We start from the raw sequence: 23,235 nt of genomic DNA, 5'->3' as shown, positions 1-23,235 counted from the left end.
CAGATAATAGGATGATTAATGCTTTAATCCCCCAACAGAAGGATGTTGAGCCTGTTACTTTTGCTCATTCCCTTCTCAGAATTTACTTAATTTTGTTTTCCTTGATTCAGAACAGTTGCTTTTAAATGGGAGAATCATGTCTAGCCCAGTAATGTGCTACTTACAGCAGGAGGAGACATAGTTCAGGAATAAAACTGAAAGGATGGGGATTCTGTAGAATCTGAGAAACGTTTCCTTCAATTTCATGGCCCTATGATATTTAATATGTTATCACATGCCTCTACCGCTTAGTAAGATGCATTGAGAATATATGAATCCTTATCTCTGAGGACTTTCTCCGCTTCTGCAGTCCTTAACAGCATTCAAGTGCCCGTATTACGTACCTACAATGTGCTGGTAGAGAAGAGAAGTATAAGATATCCTTGCCCTCACAGAGCTTACAATTTCAAGTTGAGATATAGGACTACTTTATATATACCTACAAGAGATTAGGAAGGATGTGACTTAAACTGGTCCTAGTGGTGTGGGGCAGATTCTTAATAAAATAAGAATTAAGAGAAGGAAAAGTGCAGAGGGGGTTTCTGGAACGGTCTCAGAAAGGCTGCCCAGAAAATGTTGAACAGGGCAGCCTTGAAAGATAATTTGCGTCTGGATGAGTTGGGAAGGAAGGGTGTGTGCTAATCTCCTGTAAGATCTGTCACTTAGTTCCTTTTTGATTTTGCTTGTTTTTCACTTGTGTGATTATACATTTAAAAAACATAAAAGATAACTCAATAAGAAAAGCAAACACTGGAGAAAACTTGGGGGAACTCGTAGTCTTAATCCTTTCTCTATTCTTACATGATGTGGAATTTGAGGAACTGGCTTGGGTCAGGAAAAAACATCTTGGTAGATGGTCAGTGGGTCAAAGGAGATGCTAAAGAAGCAATATCTGTGACCAATTGATCGTGCCAAGTGTCATGTGTCTCTTGCTAATGTTGAAGTCTTTTCAAAGGGTTTCACAAGTCTCCATGCCCTACTCTTCAACACCAGTCTTAAGACAAGCAACAGCCAGCACTGACATTCCAGCCATCTGCAATGCCTTATTTATACGAGACACAAGACGGGCAAGCTATCAGAGTCACTAGTGAAGGTTGAAAAGAAGATTTTCAATAGGTTCTCAGCAGCCAGAGGCTACAGAGCAGTTGAAAAATCTGAACTAATTACACAAGTAAAAACTGTTAAACATAGTACATCACTTTCTTAGACTATCACAGAAAATCACTTCTTTGAGTATGCTTTGGGTTTTGCTTTATTTTGAAGTTTAAAATATTGTATTTAAGGATTTTGCTCCTCTGATTTAATCCAACACTTCATGTGAAAATAAACTTCTGACTTAGAAAAAAAATAGTCCTTCTAGTTTATTCTCAATCCATTTGGTCTCCAGCATTTATGTGATGGGGCTTCCTTTCTCAGCTTCTGTCTCTGTTCTCTAAACTGTAACTTAGAATAATCAGTTCTTTCTAAGCCACTTGATTCTCTCAAAATGTCTCTAAAAAGTTTCCACCAAAAAACAAAAAGGTTTTTTGAAATTCTACTCATGCTTTCTCTTGTTCTTAGAAACTGCTTATGGCATACTGATTTCTCTCTCCTTTGCTAAGAAGTGAAACAAAAGAACAATGAAGCTCAGAAAAAGCTTTCCAAACCAGGGCTCCGCAAGGTTCAATTTTCATTTTGGTAAAAGGAGCATTTTACCACTTCTCCCTAGAATCCGAGATTCTTTAATTTCCATTATGGTAGATTTGTAGGCCTGGTACATTTTCTAATTCCTTCCATTGCCAAATATTGCTCTCCCCAGCTTCTCCCTGGACTAGCTTGGAACTACCTACATGAGCGTATCAAAGACATCTCCTGGAGTGCTTAGGAAGCCATGCAGATGGTATCAACATTCACTGAGCAACAAAGGTTATTTCTGCTTCATTGAAAATCTAATAAATAGAAACTAAAAAGGAAAATCAGAAGGTTGCTGTTGAAGGTAGACCCTCAATCAATGTTACCTCCCCATAGCAGTTAATAGTGTAAAAGCCTTTTGACCTTTAGCCCTTTGGCTCTTCGTAACAGCTACGTGGTAAACATGAGGCTCACGGTAGAAAGCTCTCTGAGCTGCGGCTCGCTCTTTCAGCAGATCTGGAGTGCTCGACATCTTCATCCCGCTCCTGCCTCCACCATGTTCGGCTGCTTGATGCCAAAAGGGCGACAGACGGCCACAGAAGAGTTGCCTAAGGAACAAATGTCTTGAATCACAATGGACAGCCTGAGGCCATCGGTGGCCAGCTGGGCTTGGAGCCCTAGTCTCAAGGTCAAGCTAAGCAAAACTGTGTAAGTGCGTGGAGACGTGGCATTGATGCTGCTTTCCCTGGGTGTGAGATGGGTATGGGGTCAGGAGCACCCACCTGAGATGCCAACTCATGGCACAAACAGTGTAATAAATAACTATCCTTTAATTTGCTCTTTCTCAGATCTCAATGGCAAAGGAATGTTGTGAGTCAGGTGTCTGGATTTGTGGAGGTAAGCACACCTCTTCAGAAGAGGCCCAGGTGTACGGCATGGTGAGAGGATTTCCGTGACTTGCCAAAGGTCACACAAGCATCAGAAAACAATATTAATAATAATAATTAATAAGAATCTATTCTCTCCGAGGCTTCATTTCTTAACATTTAGAAGTGTTCTCCAGTTGACAAAGCCTTTCATCAGGAATAGAGTACCATGAATTAATTTCTGTTAATAATAGTATGTAGAGCACTTTGAAACTATAAGATATTCATTATCATTTAACCACATTTTCCTAACAACATCCTCACTTTTCAGATGAGGCAACCAACACACAGACTTAGGCTTGTAAATTGATAAATAAGAAAGGGCTAGAAAGAATGATCAATATGATGAAAAAATTAAAGTAATACAGAATAAAGGGAAGTCTATTTGAGTCTGAATGCATTTCAAGAATTTTTCTGATTTTAAACATTTGTGAAGTCTTTATGAAGTTGTCATTATTTAAATCTAAGCCAAAGGCCTTGACGATTTCTAAGGGGGAAGAGGTGCATTGTATGAATTACAGAGCAGTGTTCTCCAACTCAAAACCCTCTTTAATTATACAGAAAATGAAGCACTCTATCTCTCTCCATTTTTTGATTTGAATAAAAATAAAATCCCACTAAATTATTCTTCTCTTTCTCCATTATGTTTATATTCATGTGTCATTTCAGTGATTGGAAGCACATTAATTCTTTTCTTCCTGATTTGATCCTGGATTGGTGACTAGTCTGCTTTTGGAAGAAAATAGTTCAAAATATAAATAAATAATATATTTTCACTGATTATAGATTTTAAGGTAGTGGTGCCTGAGTCATCAACACATGACTCCCATATTCACTCCAATACCGCTCCTTACGTAATGGGCATCAGGGGCATCACCAAGCTTTCTACTATGTGAACACTCTGGTTGAAAAAGAAGAAAAATGTCAATGGTGGTGAGTGAAAAAATTAATCTATTAAAAAGTCTTCCACTAGGAGTGGTAAAACAGCCACGGCTCAGACAGTTACATGCGAGTGTATAAAACACAGCAAACATGCAGAGAAGGGAAAAATCCTCCTCTGTCAGGAATGGATTCAGTGACCTTAATAGGTCTCTTCTCTTTTTCTCTTATGAAAAGTCAAGGTTCTATGTCCTATCCTTGCACTTCGGGGGGAAAAAATGATCTTTCTGTTGTCAGTTGCTCTATAATGTAAGTCATTAAAGTCATCTGGCCCAAAACTAAGACAAGGCAATCAGCCCTGTGGTTTTGTGCAGCTTAGTAAGGAGAAGGGCTCACAGGCCTCTGCAGAGATGGAGACAGAGGCGTTCCAGAGATCACTTCCAAGTGGAGCCTGGTATAATCTCAACCCTTTTTAAAGAGTCGTTGTTGAAGGCCAGCAGCACAAATGCCTCCAAAGTGCTGAGGAAGAGAAAAGAACAAGCAGCTCTCTCTGCCTATGCTCTCTGCGGTAAACCAACCTACACCTCTGCAAAGCGGGCATTCCTTGGCCACCACTTTGGACAAATTAACCCTCCTCGAAAGTCACATGCGGCTCCCTACTGCCTGCACAATAAGATGGGAGGCTTCGGTGTAAACACCCACCATGACTCGATCCTACTGTTGTGAACGTTTTCCTCACTCATCTCTTCTTTTGCATACTCACCACTCTTGGAACTTTTCCATGTGTTGGTTCAATGTGTCCCACCTGCTAAGACGGTCCCCTCCTGTCTGCTACATTTCCTTCATGACCCAGCTCAAGTCTTAACTCTTCTAATCTCCCCCAGTTGGCCCACTGCATAGTCATCTCACTTCTAACTATTTGTCCTTGTCATTCACTGGCCATTCAGCATATGCTGCCCTCTCATGCTCTGAAGTTATAACTTTAGTACAACTTTACTGGAGGCAAGGACTATAGCTCAGGCAACAGTTGTCCTGTATTCACCATGGTGCCCAGTATGTGGGAGTAATATTAATACAATATATTTGTGGAGCACTCCAGAGTATACAAAGCACTTCACAGGCAGCTCTCAAGGTAGCCAAACTTCTGGCAACATAATCACTGGACCTCACTGTCCTAGCCTCACCCTCAGAAGACCCTAAGCCATTCATCCTCTGTTTTCACCTGTAACTCTCTATCTGCATTTTACAGATGAGGACACCAAGGCCCAGAAAAGCTGATTCCCCTGTATTTATGAGTATGTGAGAGCCTGAAGGCAAGCCCTGGTCTTCTAACTCCAAATTCAGTGATCTCTCTACTTTATCACAGTACCTCCACAAGAAGCACTCAAAACTTTTTTGTGGATTTGGACCTTGGCTATCAGCATCACTAACAATGCCAGTAATTTGGTAGGGGAGCAAAGGTGTGTGTGTGTGTTGTGTCAATAACTGAGTGGGGTAGATAAAAACCTAGAAGTAGCAAAGATAGAAAATAAATAAAAACAAATAAAAGCAAATAATAGTTATGACACTTTGGAGCTTCCAAGCTCTAAGCCTGAACTGAATAGCTGTATGTTCTTGGGCAAGCCATCTTTCTGAGCCTGAGTTCATAAATGTAAAATGTCAGGTTGAACAAGATAAAGTCCAAAGTGTCTTCCAGCTCTAACATTCTGTGATTCCATGTTTAGTTCTGGAAGGAGGTGATGCCAGAACCTCACCCCTTTCTGAGACAGCCTCAAGCAACCTAGTAGCTCTTCATCCATGCACCACACTCGTATTCTTCACGTAGTCATACGGGAAGCCCATGTCAAATCTGTCTTGATGTTCAACCCACCAGTGGTCCTTTTAGCCCTGCTCCCAATCCCTACCCTGGTGCAAAGATGGTGTGACCCCTGAGGTCCTTGTCCTTGGTCCCTCAGTCCAAAACAGGAGTCCACAGGCCTATGAAAAATGGCACTTCAGACCATAATCAATACCTATCCAAGAAAGGTAAGGATAATTATTATTCAAAATGTCAACAGATATCAATTGAAATTGAAGCTGAAGCACTAAAGAATCATATCACCTCCTTTGGAATCCTTTGTCAAGAGGTATCATTACATGTCTGGGATGCTTCAAATATATTTGGTTTTGTTTAAAGCAGGTGTGGACTTAGCAGATTGTTACTATTCTCCGTAAATTCTGATTCTAGAGTTTGTATGTGAAAACAGCATGAAACTCTGAGCTTGGAAACTGGATTCTAGTAAGAATTAGCTGTGTATCTATGTGGGACAATTCACTTAATCTTTTCACACTCAAAAATCCCATCTGTGAGATGAGGAGTGGCCGGGCAAGAAGATTTCAAAATCATTTATATGTATAAAAATCTGTCATCTACAGAAACAGAAGGCAAGATATATCATGTTCTTGGATTGGAAGAATCTATATCATTAAAGTGGCCATACTACCCAAGGCAATCTACAGACTCAGTGCAATCTCTATCAAAATACCAGTGGCATATTTCAAAGAACTAGAACAAATAATTCTAAAGTTTGTACAGAAACACAAAAGACCCCAAAGAGCCAAAACAATCTGGAGAAAGAACAGAGCTGGAGAAATCGCCTTACAGTCATTCTTTCTTACTGGCCACCAATAGCAAAACCAGGCCCCATCACTGGAGCCTTCCACTATCAGGGAGTGTCTCCCTCACCCTCACCACCCCCCAATCACCATTGCTTCCACAGTTGTTCTAACTGCCCTGAGACCTGAAGCCAGGTCACCCTCATTCTGCAAATTTTATTTATCTCCTAATATGAGCCAGACTCTACGCCAGTGTGATGGGTAGAATAAGGCCACAAAGATACACATACACACACCAAAAAAGACATCCGGGTCCTGATTTCCAGAACCTATGAATACGTTTGGCTAAATGGCAAAGGGGAAATTAGGCTGCAGGTGGAATTAAGTTTGTGAATCAGCTGACCTGGAGATGGAAAGATCATCCTGAATTATCTGTGTAGATCCAGTATAATCACAAGGGTTCTTATAAATGGGGAAGGGAGGCAAAGGAGAAAATGTCAGAGTGATGAGTGCAGAAAAGACTCAACCAGCCATTGCTGGCTTCGAAGATGGAAGGAAGCCACAAGGAAGGAAGCCACACAAGCCAAGGCATGTGGGCAGCTCTAGAAGCTGGAAGAGAAAAGAATGTGGATTTTCCCCTAGAGTTTCCAAAAAGGAACTCAGCCCTGCCAAGACCTGACTGTGGCCTAGTTAGCCAAGCTTCAGACTTTGGATCTCCAGAATTGTAAGATAAGAAATTTGTGTTGTTTTAAGCCACTAAGTGAATGATAATTTGTTACAGCAACAATGGGAAACTGTTACTACTAGGATATGGGGACACAAGGAAAAAAAAAAAGAGAGAGAGACATGGTCCTTGCCCTCCAGAAGCTCATAAGCAAGTGGGGTGGGAAACAACACAGTCAATCTCTGGGAAGGGGAGAGAGCTGTTATTTGCCTCAGCACCAAGGTCAGTTTTTCAGCACCACCGGAGGTCTACGGTCCTGTTCCTCCTGAGGCCATTGCCTGGCCTGCTTGTGATTCTGGGGCAAGAACTTTCCCTTCTTCTGTGATAAAGAGATGGCAGTTTCTGCTTTACATATCAAAGGGGGGGAAATGACACATACAATTCAACACATAGCTATAGAGCAGTTTACTAAGCGCCAAGAACAGGAGACACAAAGATGAGTAAAACTGACCCTTACCCTCAGAGATTTTAAACTCTTTGAGAAAGCAGACACGTGAATTCATAAATTTAACTCCATGGTAAGTGCTATATCAGAACTACGTACTTGGTCCCTTGGGAATACAGACAGGAAGGAATTAATCATGCTGAGAAAGTTGGACAGGGAGGGGCTGATATAAAGTCCCAGAAAGAAGGTTACCTGTGCTGTGAGGGGCATTACCCCACGTGCGTCAATCCGGTTACAGTATGGAGCCTGGACCAGAGAAGGGAGAAAGGAAGCAGGGAGGCCTGACTGGAGGCCACTGCCACAGAACAAGAGGAAAATTAGGAAGACTTGACTTAAGGCAGCGAATGTGAAAGTAGAGAAGAAAAAGGATTTTTGAGAGCTATGCCTGAGGTTTGAGCAGATGAATTTAACGTGGGGTGTAAAGGAAAGGAATTAGAAAGAATTCCTTCCATGTTTCTGTTTAAACAACCTAGTGGGGAGTGGTCGTGCAAACCCTGCTTCTCAAGCATCAGAATGGCCTGTGGTTCCTGTTAAAACGCACACTGGCCCCACTCTGGAGTTTCTGGTGCAGTTGCCCTGGTTGAGACATAGCTGTAAACTGAGCTAGGGAAGGCAGCTGGAGGACCAGGTTACATTATTAAGTATGAAAGGAAGATCAGGCTGAATTCCTTAAGGGAAGAAGCTGCATAAACTTAGGCTGTGTTATCGTTAAAAGAAAACCTCTGTCAAAAGCTCATCAGGCTAGGATTAATTGGCTTGGTGTTATCTGAGAAACTTGTCAGCGAATGATAAGTTACTGACTAGAATCTAGTGGCTCCTTCAAACCTAGAGCATCCTAATGTCAACAGTAACAAGACTTTATCAACGCAGAGACAAACAGAAAAGGAGAGATGGACCATTATTTTAGCTGTTAAAATCAAAAAATATTTTAACTAATTTTTCTTACATCAGTTACCAAAGTAATCACTTTCTTTTATACAAGGGGAGCAGAATAGGAAGAAAAGAGAGTGAAATCCCTTGTGAGAACTACCTAAAATTTATTTTTAAGTCCGAGATTATGGAGGCTCCAGACAGTTCATACTTAAGCCTTATTGGTCATCTCCATTCCTAATTCTCTTTGTTTAAATGTCCACAAGTGTGTGCTGACTCAAATGGCCACACTTATCCAAGCAAAGGCATGGCTGGCCCTTGATTTTTTTCCTACTGGTTTGTTTTATTGTGTCAACAATAAAGAGATTATTATTAACTGGAAAGTTATGGTTTAAGGTCATAATTTTACTGATCCTACTGAGAGCTGAAGAAAAGCTTGACAAACCGGAATAACCCAGGCTCACTTGTCACGTGCATGTGGTTGTGAGGACACAGACCTTTCTTACCAGCCCACAAGGCTCAAGGGAGCATTTTAGTAGATTTGCAAATGTTGAGAAGCAGAGGAGGAGAGAAAGCCTGGAAGATGGACATGCGGCTGTAGGAATGCTGGGTGATCACAGCGGGGACAAAGCAGCTTCTCTGCTGATGGAGCGAGCTCACCTCAGAGAGAGAAGGAACCTGCAGCGGCCGCAGACCCACCATGCACCCAGCCCGCCTGTCCTGCTGACTGCTGCTTGTTGTGCACCTACTGTGTGCCTGGCTCTGGGCTTCAGTCACACAGTGCTTTCTACTATCATCAACTCTATTGTCAAGAATTTGTTAAGTACCTGCTTTGCACTGGGCCAAGTGTCCTTACACTCACACTCACATTCACTCACAGGATTAGCAGACTGGGATTTAAGTAAGTGAATCTACAAAACCCTGAAGCACAAAACGTGTGTTACTATTATGTTTGAGTTGATTCTTTTTTCTACAAAGCAGTCACTCCTTCTCTGAGTATAGCCTTGCTGGTTGTGATTAAGGAGCTGGCAGCTCATCCCACACATCCAGGAGTTGCAAATACCTGTGTTAAAAAGAAGAGTAGAAGGACGTCTGTTCTTCTGCAAACACGGATCATATCTGAAGATGAAACATGAGGCTCAAAGAAATGTAATGCATCCCCTATAGCAAGTTAGCCACTCAAGGGGGACTTGGATCAAGAATGTTGGTCTGGATTCCTAAACCAGAGTTATTCACAGTTCCTCCACCTTGATCATCAGAGATGGGCTTGACATGAGCCAGCAAATCCTGTGTTTGCCTGCCTCTGCATATGCTGCTCTAACCTGTGTACTGTTTTCCACTGATAATGTAAACACAGGACCACCAACTGCCTATCAACATGTATTGAGCTGTTTTTCCAGCCTCAGAAAAGATCTTTATGCAGTGTTTCATCCACTCTTACCTGGGCTGATAGCGTAATATCACAGTTGGCAGAATTTAAGAATGTTTTGTAGTGATGGAGGATGGCTTTTCTGTGCAAAAACTGACCAAAGTGTAAATCAAATATGTGCCCTAGCACCTCATGATTCCAAGTGCAGTCAGCGGGCCAGCAGCATTAGCATCTTCGGGAGCTTGCTAGAGATGCAGGACCTCAGGCCCAGTTGCAGATCTGCTGAATCAGAATCTGCACCTTGACGAGACATCCAGGTGACTCACCTGCACATTAAATTTTATGAAGCATTGTCCTAGACCCCACAAGCACCAAGCCAACAGAGCCTCCCAATCACAGTGCAACAAATGCCTTCTGGCTATGTTCAGGTAACAGCTTTCTCAGCTCTCATCCAAGCTGGGCAGAGCCTGGACCATTCAAAGCCACTGGGCCGCCGCCTCCAGCCACGGGTAGCCTGTGCACTTACCCTGGCATGCCACAGTCACAGGCTTGAATTTCTCGTGTGTGCTGTGCTCACACAGGAAAAGGTTATGTACTTTTCATGTGCTCTTTGCGTGAAAAAGATCAAGAAGCAAGTACTGTTCTAACCGAGTGAACTTGAACAAGTGTTAGAAACACGAATTCAATTTCATAAAGTGCTTTGATATCATGAACATTCCATAAAAGCATCAAGTGGTTTGTAATCAACACTAACAAGATGCACTGGAGTCTAGACGCAGCATAGCTGCTGCTTTGTTTTGAAGACTATCTGGTATCCCAGGAGACAGGGCGATATCCCAACCAAGTGCTTTCTGAAAGCGATTCTTGGAATAGGTTTGAGGCATCTCTTTTTATCTGATGAGAAGTGAAAGCCACTACACTGAATTATAAGATGGAAGCACACTCTGAGAATGAGAGGGAGCCAGGCTTATAAAACAGCCCCTTGCATTCTCCTGTTGAGAAAACATCTGCAACTTACATTTTCTCCAGAAAGTCTTGATTTTACATGCTTATTTGGAAAGGGAGCAACAGTACAAATAAAAGCATGTCAGATCCACGACTCAGATCCTCTGAAAGGCAAGGTGCTCCACCTCGAAACAGTCGGTGCACCCAGCCACCTTCGTCTCCGCCAAACCCACAGCCTCTCAACCTATCCAACACAGTCCAACACAGCCGTCATTAGCCACACTATTTAAATTTAAAAGTAAGTTTAGTTGACAGTTAAGTTCAAATATAAATTCATTTCAACTAAAAAGAATAAAAAATTCAGTTCCTAATTTGTGTTTACTACATCTCTAGTGTTCAAAAGCCACAGATGAGCAGTGGCTACCACGGTGCACAGTCGGGTAGAAGCTACTTCCACTATCACAGGCAGCTCTAGCACAAGGCGCTACTTCAGACTTCCCAAATAAGTCATGCCCCTCTTCAAAATTGCTGCAGAGAAAGAGACAAGGAGCCGTTCTTTAAGACATTACTATTTCTAACACAACCAATGTAAGTCCAGTAAGATAAAATCGTGAGCCCCCCACACATTTACTCTCAGGGTCTCTTCCTTCCCTTTCTATCCCCACCCCAGCATAAGGAGCTAGCGAGACTTCCCCTAACACTACGGGGGGTCATGAATCCAGGAAACATCCCAGGAGAAATACAGTTCGAGTCGTCTAACCATGCCCGCATCCTCCGTTAGTAGAGTCGTGAAGTAGTGCCCACTCCTTCCCTACACACCCGAAATACTCTACCAAAATGGCCACCGTTAAAGAGAATTAAACTATGTCTGTTAACTTGTTTATTCTCAAAAATATTTCCACTCATGAGGTCATCCATTCTACAAATATGCACTGAATGACCCCAGGCACTGTGCTAGGCACAGAAGACACGGTGGTGCACAAGCCAGCCGTGGTCTCTTTCCTCGTGGCTCTGACAGTCTAGCAGGAAACGAGAAGCAAGCGATTGTAAGTGTGATGAGAACAACACAGGGGAAGCAGTGAAAGATCTAACAGGAAGGCCTGATCTGGTCTTCTGGGCTGGGGGAGGCCTCCTGAGCAAGTGAGGTTTGAAAGATAAGATGCTAGTTCGAGAAAGAGGAAAGGAATCACATTCCTAACAGTGGTAACACCATGGTCCAAGGCTTTGAAGTTGGGAAGAACAAAGCAAGAACCGAAGGAGAGCCCGTGTGAACAGTGAGGGGCAGACATGAGGCTAAGGCCACAAGGGTCACCATCTGATCTGCCTCTACGGTCACTCTGGATGCAGAGAATGGATCGGAAGGGGCAAGGTGGACTCACAGAGGGCAGAGCAGTGAGACACTTGGAGGCAGAAGGAGTCAGCAGGCCCCAGGACTGGTGGCTGTCAAGAGTGAGGAAGAGGGAGGAGTGTAAAAAGGACCCCACGCAAATGGCAATAACCAAGCACTCATAAACCAAAGGCAAGGAAATCATATCAAAGAAATGCAAACTAAAATCACAATGGCATTCTGTGCATCAAATTAGCAAAGATCAGTCATGGCTACCCCAGTATTGGCCAAGGGTGTGATCATGTGCACACATTCAGACACTGCGGAATGACCTTTCTGAAAGTTTCATCATGTTCATAGCAAGAGCCTTAAAACAAGGTTGACACCCTTCACCCAGAATCCCCCTACCAGGTATCTTCCTCCTTGGAAATAACAAGAAGCGCAAACCAAGTTTTCAGCACACGTATCATTGCTGAGATACTTTAAATCATGCAACATTTGGAAAGACACCCAACCACCATGAACATGATGACATGAATTTCGGTGCATCCACAGGATCGCTGGAATATTTTGTAGTCATTACCATGAAGTTTGCTAGAAATTTTTAATCCACATGTGAAATGCTTCTGCTGCAGCCAAATAAAATGCAGGATTAAAACTGTAGAAACTTTATGATTTAAATTCTATTAAAATGTGTGTTTCTAATTCAAATTTTATTAAAATGTGTTTAGAAATTTTAAAAAAAGACCCTAAATTTCTAGTTTAAGGATTGGTATAATGGTAAACTGGCAAACACTGTAAAGGGGTGGGCTTCAGAGAACTGGGCGTTAAAGTTAAGTTAGGGACCAATGGAATTAAAGATGTCTGTCAAATAGGATAAAAGGAAGGTGTCTGAGTGGGCAACGGTTAGATCTGTGGGACATGATCAGGGCTGTAGACAAGGCTGAAACCTCCAGAGTCAATGAGATCACCTCAGGAGGGAGTTAGGATTAAGAAGAAAAGACGCTGAACCCCCCACCCACCCACCCAGGGCCCCACAATGTGGTCCAAGTGCATCCTGGCTGCAGCTGTGTTCTGAGGAGGGCAGCCCTGCCTTCAAGAGACCAGCAATCCCTACTGTGCCACTCAGAATCATCCAAGATTCCATCTCAGCAATCAAGCATTTGCGGCTGGCAAGAGGCTGTCTTTCCAAGGTTTTCTGCAAGATTTGAAATATTTGAACACTTTCAGATCTTCATCCCTGCCTCTGGGTGAGAGCAGATAGTGTTCACACTAGGTTTCTGGCAGCTCCAGTCCAGAAGAGCCGTCTTCCCCGATTCCTTGAGGTGCACTGCCACCTGGTGGCCATCAAGTGGCAGAAGCAGTCTTACCCTTCTCTTCCTTTGTGCTTGGTTTGAGATCCATACACTTTTTAAGGTTGCCTTCCACCCAAATTAAGCTATTTTTAGCTTCTTTCATTGAACTTGAAGTGTAACTGAGCAGGAAGGTCAAGCGGCAGTAAAAGGAATGACTCGTTTTTTCCCCTCCTCTCTTCAAATATTGTTTTTATACATGTAGGCATTGTTAATGGAGACAGGAAGTATGGGTTGCAGAAGTGGTCACAAATTGCTGTAACACCGTAGACATGTTCCTACTAATAATATGGATCACATTTGTAATTGATTTATAGAATTTAATTAAATAAAGTTGGTTTATTTCCCACTAGCATTAAACAAAATTCTGGGCAACAAAATATATTTAATGTCTAATAAACCAACATGGTTGCTTTATTTCCTGGTTTCTGCATCAGTCACAAACTTTAGAATATACAATATTGTTTTAACAGACAACAGTAAACTCACTCACAGTATACTTTCCTATTTTTCCCATACTTCTCCTCTCACAGATAATACATAATATTATGGAAAAAGAAATTATTTTGCACTTTCAAGGATGTGCTAAGTCATGGTGGTGGTATCCTCTGTACATAATATTATGATCTATAAGCCTATCTAATGAAAGTAGTTTTCGATTTAGGCTAAATTTCAACCAAAAAGCAGTAAACTAAGATGGAATTATATAAAGAAACTGATTGCATCACCGCTATTTATTGTAATTCATTGAACCACAAAAAACATTCATTGCTAATTTCTGTTTTTGTCCAAATTTCCCAATTATGTGTCACATGAAATAATTACATAGGTTCTATTTTTTCTGAGAATTTCTAATTGACAAGAGATCAAACACCTTTGTGTCGCCTGAGTCTTATGCGTAATATTCAGTTGCTTTAAGAGAAACTCAACCAAAAGTCAAAGCAAAATTAAATAAATAAGAAAATCATAAAACAAAAAGGCCAGTATTAATCATGTGCTTTCTTAATCATCTGAGTTCTCTTTAGCTCGGATGTTTATAAAAACAGCTCTGTGGAATATATTTAGTCTTCTATCTGAAAGATGCCCAGGACTTTTATTTCTCTAAACCCTACTATATCACTGAATGCATCATTGGTGAATAAATGTGGACAGTGCCGGGCTGTGTAGCACAAGAAGGTGAATTAAATAAAACAAATTTCTGACCTTGCATTAACTTGAGACCTGATGTAGCCAATGTATAAATCAAATCAAACAGAAGATGGGAAAGCACTCTGAAAATTACACATCATGCAAACCTGAAGAAGTGTTGTTCTCGTAAGAGTCACATCGCCAACACCACCGTAGAGGAGAGCTCCGTCACACACACACACGCACCATCTGACCAAGCTGATGTGGTGCATTAGATGAGGAAATTCATAGCAGACGTTAAAACTTAGGGCAGCTGTGAAAGTAAGACTCAGCTTTGATATTTCCCACCAACTTTTGGTTTGAGGGTTCACTGTGTGTGAGGTAGCTTATCCTTTTTTTTTTTTTTCAATCATATTCTCTGATTTCCTTTCTCTCTTAATTCCCAGAATAACTGGAGCAGCAACCAAACAGAAAACAGAAGTCTGGATTGCCAGCAGCCCCTTTCTAAATACTGCTGTGCCGTGCAGTGAGCAGTGATGTGTGTCCAGTCGACATGTGCAGTAAAATTGTGTGAAATATCCGTCCCCCAGGTGCCGTGCTGGGAAGCCCTCGCTGCATATCTGAAGGATCTCTTTGCTCAGGAAGGTTTAAGCAAAGTTCAAAGCAAAATTTGCTCCCCAGTGAATAATCTTAAATCAAAATCAGGATGCCACAGTCTTGATTCATGAGCCTATAAAACCCTATGAATCCTGACACACATAGACACATTATTGGATTCCCAGCAATTCTTCTTTTGCTCTTTCCTCTAACAACAACAGCTTCCCCTGGGGCATCATCACACCCCAGCAGCTTGCGTAGGAAAAGTGGGATTGTGGGAGAAATTTTAAAAGCCCTTCTTAGAGGGTACATTTCTTTAAAGTACCCAAGTGTTCTCTTGGATGCTTACTGGGGAATAAGTCACTAACATCAGCCTCTAGTCCAGAGCCAAAGATTCACTTTCTTGCTGCTCTGTTTTCGAGATGCCCTGCAACACCAAGTACCCTAGAGGAACTGAAAATAACCCTTCACGGCAAATGGCTACTAGAGACAAGGCACAATGTCGCCCCAGTCCAACCCTGTATCAGTCAGCTCAGGCCACATTAGCAATATACCACAGACTGGGCACTTAAACAATAGAAATGTATTTCTCACAGTTCTGGAGTCTGGAAGTCCATGATCAAGGTGCCAGCATGGTTGGTTTCTTGTGAGATTCCTCCACTTGCAGACAACAGCTTCTCAATGTCCTCAGATGGCCTTTTCTGTCTGTGAGCGCATGGAGAGAGAGAGAGAGTCTGTGTCTCTTTCTGCTCTTTTAAGGATCAAAGTGTGTACAATTATCGAGGACCCAAGTCAGTTGTGAAAGTGCAGATTTTAAAACCCAAGACAGTGGTAAGATGCTACAGAAGAAAGGGAGCCACGGATGAGTTTAAACAAAGGGTGTGGTGTGGTTACACGTCGTTTAGAACGATCGTTCAGGTAACAGCGAGGGAAATGGACTGGGGTCCTGAGACTGAAAGCAAAGAAGAAAGTTGGCAATCTATTATTAACCTGGATGATGAAGACAGAAAACTTGAACTATATCATAGGAGTATGATCAAAGGTAAGGACACAGACTGGAGAGACGTCCAAGAAACAAAGTCAAGAAAATTTGGGAAAATTAATGATTTCTATCACAAAGGACTTCTGGAGAAGCATTACTTTAATTGTCTTTAACTTTTCTCACTTCACTCAATTAACATTTCCACAGCCCCTTGATTTATAGCTATGTTAGCACACATTGCAAAATACCTTTAGTTCAATCTAGCTTGCCTTCTAACATATTCTGATCACCTTTCCCAAGTGTACTTTAATTTTACAAATTTAAACATGTTAGACATTGTCAATAGATACTGAGAGCAAAGACCTGTTACTAAGTCTCCAACAGCCTTGGCTACTAGTATCCTCCTTAATACACAGGAATTAGATCTCAGAGCTGACCTGTGAACTCTGGCATGTCTTACTCTCAACGTCCAAACTGGTTGAGCGCTCCTTTGTTCTCCTTTCGTGCCCATGATACACTGTTGTGCTGGGCACCCAGCGCTATGCCTTGGAATCATCCTCTCCTCTTCCCCAAATTCTTTACCCAGACGGCTTTCACAATCATCATTTCCTTTCTACTTCCAGGCCTAACCCTCCGCAGTACCAGAACTGTTCCCTTCCGTCCTGCGTGCCGCAGCCATGCCCCTTCCAGAGTCCTGACTCCATCCAGGCACTCAGATTAAGGCCCCCCGACTCCCTCAGGCAGAGCCAGCACCCTCTCTTAGAGGCTGCATCACGATCATCTGTACGTATCTCCATCCAACTAGACTATGAGATGGTTAAGTGCGAGAGCCTATCCTGTTCAAGCAAACCCACACCTCAGGCTTCGGACCCTGTATATACTTTGTTGAATTAATTAAAAGAGTTCTTGTGAGAAGGCAGTTTACATTAGTGATTGTGTTAAACAGTCTTGCATGAGTATATACTGTTTCTCCCATTCATGTGGAAAGCACTTAACTGCCAAGCCAGAGTGTTAAAATTTCTTTGTATCTCAGAGAGTCTCAGGCAATGCCTTAAACCTAGTAGGCACCTAGGAGATACTTGGGTTTGATGTAGGTGGTATCTCTCTCCTCACCGTGGTACAAACTGGAACCAAATTGTAGCCAAAACACACTTCTCTACTTCCCCTTTATTAAGTAAGTTTCATTCAAGAGATCATTAAAGACAACCATTTCTCTGATCCTCCTCCAAAATCTGTTAAGCCAACATGAAGAATTAGCTGGTCCCTGAACCCTATTTGGCTTCCAACTCTGCTTTGTTTGGAAGCAAAGAGTGATAAAGGGAACACAGCCATTGCAGGAGGTTAGAACTAGACTTGAGCACTGAGTTCTGTAGCCAGAGCCAAACACTACTCTTCTGTCTTCCTTGAAATGCTCTCCTGCCCAGGGTCCTAAAAAGCTTATGGTACTAACTAGCTGCCAACTGCCACGTCTCCCGATCACTGCAGAGCCAAGCAGTTAAGCTATGGGAGTAAAATAATCCCTGTCCTCACCCCACTTTCACTCCATTTCACTAAACTGAGGATGTTTCATTTGTACAGGTTTCTTACTGAGAGAGGCGCAAACCACAAGGAACAACATTCAAGCAGCTCTCACATTTTCCAGGTTGTCTTTGCATTGCAAAAAGCCATATTTAACACAGTACTGTTGAAAAGACCAGACTAAGTTCAAGTGCAGCAAATGAGAACAAATGGATGGTTCAACATAGGATCCAAATGGCTTTGCTCCTAACAACAATAATGTTTATTAAGGGTGCCTGCTCTGTGGCTGCCACTATACTAAGGGATTTATATCCCTTCTATCCTTCTGTGCACATTCTGCCATTTAATCCTCACAACAATCCTATGTGGTCACAATTATTCCTACTCATGGACGGGAAAAAATGAAGCTGAGAGAGGCCTGGCTGTGCCTGTGGATACACAACTAGTGAGCCGGAGGAGCTCGGGTAAACCCAGTTCAGTCTGGCTCCAAACCCTGCCACCTTCACCACTGCTCCTGCCTAAGTTAAACTGAAAACATCAGACGAAAGGAATAGCCGCTGATGTGGCCGGAAGGACTCAAAGGCACAGGATAAACAGGATGCATCTTCCTGGAGCAATTTTGCTTAATGACAAAGTAATAAAATACATTTCAATATATTAAAACAAACATGAATGCATATCAGCATAATGCAAACTTCACACACATTTTTAAAATAAAATAGAAGGCACCAAAAAAAGTCTTTTTTGAAACGCAGTCCCACCTGAGGCTGTCTCAGCCTCTACCTGCATCCACTCCTTCCCTCCTCCTCCCACTCCCAGGGTATTTATTTGGCCCTACATTCCATTAAAAGGCTCAAGTGTGACCTGGCCAATGGCCCACATCAGCAGATACATCCTAGGGGCACATGGACAGGACATGGCAGTGGTAGTTTTATTTAGGTGGGCACTTCCTGTGCATAGAACTATAGCCTCCAGGCAGAGGCAGAGGACTGGGCACCAAGGCTTCCATCACCAGGTGGGGTTCAACACAGGACTGACTAGAATCCTAGGCAAGGTAAAACCAGAGAGAAAACAGAGTGAGGGAATCCAAAAGCTGGAAGGGGACCCTTCAGGTTCCAGATTCAGAATCTTCTGGACAGTAAAGAAGAGAGAGAGAAAAGAGGAGAGAGTGAGAGAGAGATGGAGAGAGAAAGGAGGGGGGAGATTAAATACAGAGGGAGTGGAGGAGAATGAAGAGGAGAGAGGGAGAAAAAGGAAGAAAGGAGGGAAGTTGGAATGTCAGTTAGTGCTGAAGTGTCTTACCAATTATGGGTGACCATCTGAATTTAGTCTTGGTCAATATTCCAATATCATTGTCATTTGTTGCCTAAACCAGCATCTAAATACTTTTCCTATTTGATGCATTCTTTACTATACGAATCACGGTAAAAGGCAGAAACTAATACCACCTGAGGAGCCGGAAATGCCAGCCCCTCGAATATATGCCCGCAACTCTGTTAACCCAATGCACCTGCACGGAGGCAGCTGCTCCCCCTCCGCTGCTGGCAGGACTTCCTTGGGACGTGGGGCTGGCAGAGTGGACTGAAAGTGAAGCCCAACAGTAGATCCAGCTGTAAAAAGCTAAAAGATGCCCAAACCAGGCAAAGGCAGGGACTGCTATTTGATGATGATGAAGGAGTACAACCTTTGCATAAAATCAAAAGGTCTTACCAACAGCCTTATACCTCAAGCCAGTGTTTTCCACTAGTGTTCAAAGGTACAAAATTCATCCATTTTACCTGTGGGTCTTAATGACACATCAGCTTCCCCCTTAGCTTCATGGGATCAACTTGATAAACAACCCCGAAGTGATTTTTTTCTGTGCTCCTCTACCTCCATCTAGTGGATGGAGAGTTAACTGCAGCTTTGGCTTCCCTGAAATCTGCAATTAGTGCAGACTTTTTCCTTGGTCTGTAACTGCAAATCTGTTCAGGCTTTTGCAGCTGAAAAACACTCCTACTTCCCATGGGGCAGAATATCTATCTATGGAAAGCCAATACCTCGAGGTATCCATTCTGCCCAGGGCTAGAACAACACATTCTGAATTTGTTGATCTAGCAATAACTGAAAAAGTTGGTATTTACAGTTATCACCTATTGAAAACTCTACCTTTAAATATTTTAATCTTGCTGAGAATTTCTGCTTCACTGAAGTACACACAAAAATAAAGCACAGAGATGTAGCAACAGAGAATAAAAAAAAAAATGTTGAGCTGAGGAATTCTTAATGAGTTAAGATGGAAAATTACAGCAGAGCAAAGGAAACACAGGAGATAGAGTGCAAAGAACTTAGTTTCGAGCCAGGGTCACCAGTGCAGAGTTATGAGCTGCTGTGTCTCCTTCGCTCCTTTCTCTCAAGGTCATTCCACCTGCCCATCCAGCTCTGTCCTCCTTCTCCAGACTTATTATGGCTTTTTTTTCCCATCAGCAAAGTTAACCTTTTCCACTGACAAAAATCAATGAAACAAAGAATCACAGACTGTTTCAGGAAAAATATTTCTACAGATGATCTAGTTTCACTTCTCTCTTTCTATGTGTAGGTTTTAGGTACTTTCAGTAACTTGGCTACAGCCCTAAAGCCAGCTAGTTACAGAGCCGGTGGAAGGTAACTGCAACGCAACTCTGCAACGCCGCAAGAAGAAAGGGCTGTGCTGTCACAGGGCAAAGGCCACCGTGTGGGGCAGCGTCCACAGGACTTCCAGGTGAGAAATCATGTTTTGACTCGGGGGAATCTTTGTCAGGAACAACAGATGGCAGTCTTTCTTTACTTTTTTCCCTGCATGTCTGTTCCTGCCCTGGAGAAATGTCTTCAGGAAGCTGGCAGGTCACAAAATGTCTGGAAACCTATGTGCAATGTCTTCCAAAATGGTAGGTATTACCTCTGGGAAAACTACAGACTGCCCATCTGAAGGCATGAAACTTAATCACTGCGAGCCATATGTTGCCCAAGAAGACTACTTCTGAAGGCCTTGTTTAGCTTGGTGACAGTCAGGTCACAGCCCATAGTCTCTGGCATCACCAAGGGAGATTTCCAGTGTAAGGCTTCCAGAGTGACTATCAATGAATCATTTCCAATCAAGGAAACTGAGTTCTACTACATCCATCCTCTCTAAGTCCATGTTGAAGAGGAATGATAAAAAGAAGAGGAAAGCAAAACATATAGGGCCAATACACAGCACAATTTTAGTGTCTTTCCTAGGCAGACCAAGCCCATGGCAGAGTAGAAACTATAAAACAGGGTAGATTGGAATATAACTGATCATTCCATTCAGCACACACTCCATGTGCCATCTGGCAGACTTGTGTAATTGATTGCCACAGGACATAATTATTTTAAAAGACAATTAATATGATTATCAGTAATGAAGTTTTTATCTGTGCAAACTAGGAGATGGGCAATGAGGTGAAGAAAGTAACCAAGCTTCCAAAATCAGAATGCAAGATGCACCATTCGGGAAGCTAGAGAGAGGAGCCCACTACCTGGGAAACACTGCAATTCAGAGATTTGTGGTGTCCCCCTCATCCACTAGATGGTAGTCCCGTTTCCAGAAATAGCTCTTAGATTACACAGAATTTGAACCTCCTCTCTTATGTACATAATCTGTTGTTCAGGGTTTTATCAATTGCTTAAACGAAGGGACAAAAAGGGAATATTGCTGAGCATCTATTTGATTGAGCACCAGGCAGCTTGCTGGATACATGTTGTCTATCCTCTATTTTAAACCTCACAACCAATTCTATAAGGGAGGTTAAGGTAATTAGACCATGATCACGCAGCTGATAAGAGATTGTGGCAAGCGGAATAATGGCCCCAAGGATGTCCATGTCCCGATCCCTCGCCTGTGAATGTTACCTTATGTGGCCAAAGAAACTTTGCGGCTATGATTAAATTAAGGATCTTGAGATGGCAAGATTATCCAGTTGTCTTCTAAATGTAATCATGTTTATCTTTATAAGAGGGAAATTTGACTACAGAAGAAAAGGTGATATGACCATGGAAGCAGAGACTAGGGTGATGCAGGCAGGATCCAAGGAATGCTGGCAACCCCAAGACGTAGAGGAGGCAAGAAGAGGATTCTCCCCTGGAGCTTCCAGAAGGAAGCAACCCTGCCTACCCCTTGTGGCCCCTTGAGACTCATTTTGGAGTTTTAACCTCCAGAAGTGTAGGAGAATAAATTTGTGTTGTGTTAAGCCACTAGGTTTGTGGTTATATGTTACAGCAGCAATAGAAATTAATACAGAGATGAGCCAGAATTCTTACCCAATCTGCTCACACTTGAAGCCAGCATTCTTTTCACTACTTTACACTGCCTGCAATTTGATTAAAGATTTTGGAATTAAGTAAACAAAGATCGATGTCTTATTCCAATTTGAATATTCCCAAGATCTAGAACTGAGTATTGAATCAGATGAATGCATGTTGGTCTTCTAAAATCATTAGAATTATACCACTTGTTAATTATTGTCATAATGGTTCTAAACCATTCAAAGAAAAAAAATCAAAGAAACTCACCATTTAAGAACGGCTAACCCGAAGTCAGTAATTTTGACTAAGTTATTCCACATACTTTGAACTAAAATATTCAGATATTGAGCTGAAAGTGCCTCGATGCTGTTGACTCACAGAATTCAGAAAGCCATTAGGTTTACATATCTCACCTTATCCTTATCTACACTTAAACATATATGCATATTGGTTGTTCTTTGATGACACTGTCATATTAGCACAAAAATCTAGTCTGTACCATCAGTTAGATCTTCAACCTTGATCAAATCACCCAACATTTCTGGACCTCAGTGTCCTCACCTGCAGAATGGGGCAGTGGGTGGGAAGCTTGCCAAGCAGATCATCTCTAGGTTTTCTCCCAGTTTTAAGCTAAAGTGATGGCAGGATTCCCACAGCAAAGCTTCTAAGTAGATTTCAAGTGTGCTCATTATTACAAGGTGCCACTAGAGGTCAGATTAAGCTTAGTAATGCTGTCTAATCTGGTGTGCACAATGAGCAAATGCAAAAGCTTACCTGGTACATTAATGCCTTGCCAGCAGGCCTTCACCACACCCTTCTGAGCTAATAAATGTTGGCCCCAGTGTTATAGAGTAAAATAGGAAAATCCCTGAAACCAAAATTACATTCATTAATCTGTAATTTGCAATTGCCTGGTACCAGAGTCCTCGTCTTTCTTTGTTTGCCTGAATGTTGTTAGTTGAATGTGTCACCTGAAGCTCTATGCTCCGCATTTGCTCCTGTTACTGTGCTAATCAATCAGCTACATGGAAGTGGGACTGCAAGACTAAAAATGTTACCTGCATCCTCATTATGCATCTAGGGTAACTGTACTAAGAATATGTAACTATGTATATGGAATTTGATCCATTGTATGTATTTGAAGTGAAATGTAAAGGAATGAATGAAAAAGAAAACAATGAATAAAAGGAAAAACACGTCGTCCTTGGATACTTGCCTTGTATCCAAGCTACCAATCAACTCTAGGCACAATGGCAAAGTCCATAAAATTAGATTTTTCCCCCCATCACTTCGTCACTCCCACTGTCTCTCTTCTCAACATTTTTAGTCAAACTATGCTCTCTGGAGAGATCCAAAGAACTCAAATGCAGTAAGATATAAGAATCTGACAATGCAATTTTGCTCCTCTGGGCACATTTGCATTTTGTCAGAGACCAAGGCCTATTAATGTGTGGAATTCATAAGTAGAATTGCCATTATCCAGAAAGGTATTCATCTAGGGGACAGGATAATTGACAGCATCTTCAAAAATCTTCTCAAGAGCTGACACCATAAGCCAACGACAAAGGCTGGCCTTGCCTCCAATTAAGGCACACAGCCTGAGTGCCTAAGGCAGTCTCTCTCTCTCTCTTTTTTAACAGCATT

At 42.2% G+C, this 23,235-nt stretch overlaps 1 protein-coding gene across 4 annotated transcripts in view; it reads right to left on the bottom strand.

The window, feature by feature from the left end:
- ZPLD1 (zona pellucida like domain containing 1) overlaps positions 1-23,235 on the bottom strand; it is a 335,223-nt gene that overhangs the window by 185,399 nt on the left and 126,589 nt on the right. For all 4 annotated transcript variants that reach the window (XM_074362581.1, XM_045503822.2, XM_045503821.2 and 1 more), the window contains exon 3: positions 15,402-15,512. The gene's annotated coding sequence lies outside the window, so the exon portion shown is untranslated. The remainder of the gene's footprint in view (positions 1-15,401; positions 15,513-23,235) is intronic.

Source organism: Camelus bactrianus, chromosome 1, assembly GCF_048773025.1.
Source record: "Camelus bactrianus isolate YW-2024 breed Bactrian camel chromosome 1, ASM4877302v1, whole genome shotgun sequence".
In the NCBI taxonomy this organism is placed as follows: domain Eukaryota; kingdom Metazoa; phylum Chordata; class Mammalia; order Artiodactyla; family Camelidae; genus Camelus; species Camelus bactrianus.
The sequence above is the reverse complement of the archived record's forward strand: the minus strand, read 5'-3'. Positions and strand labels throughout refer to the sequence as shown.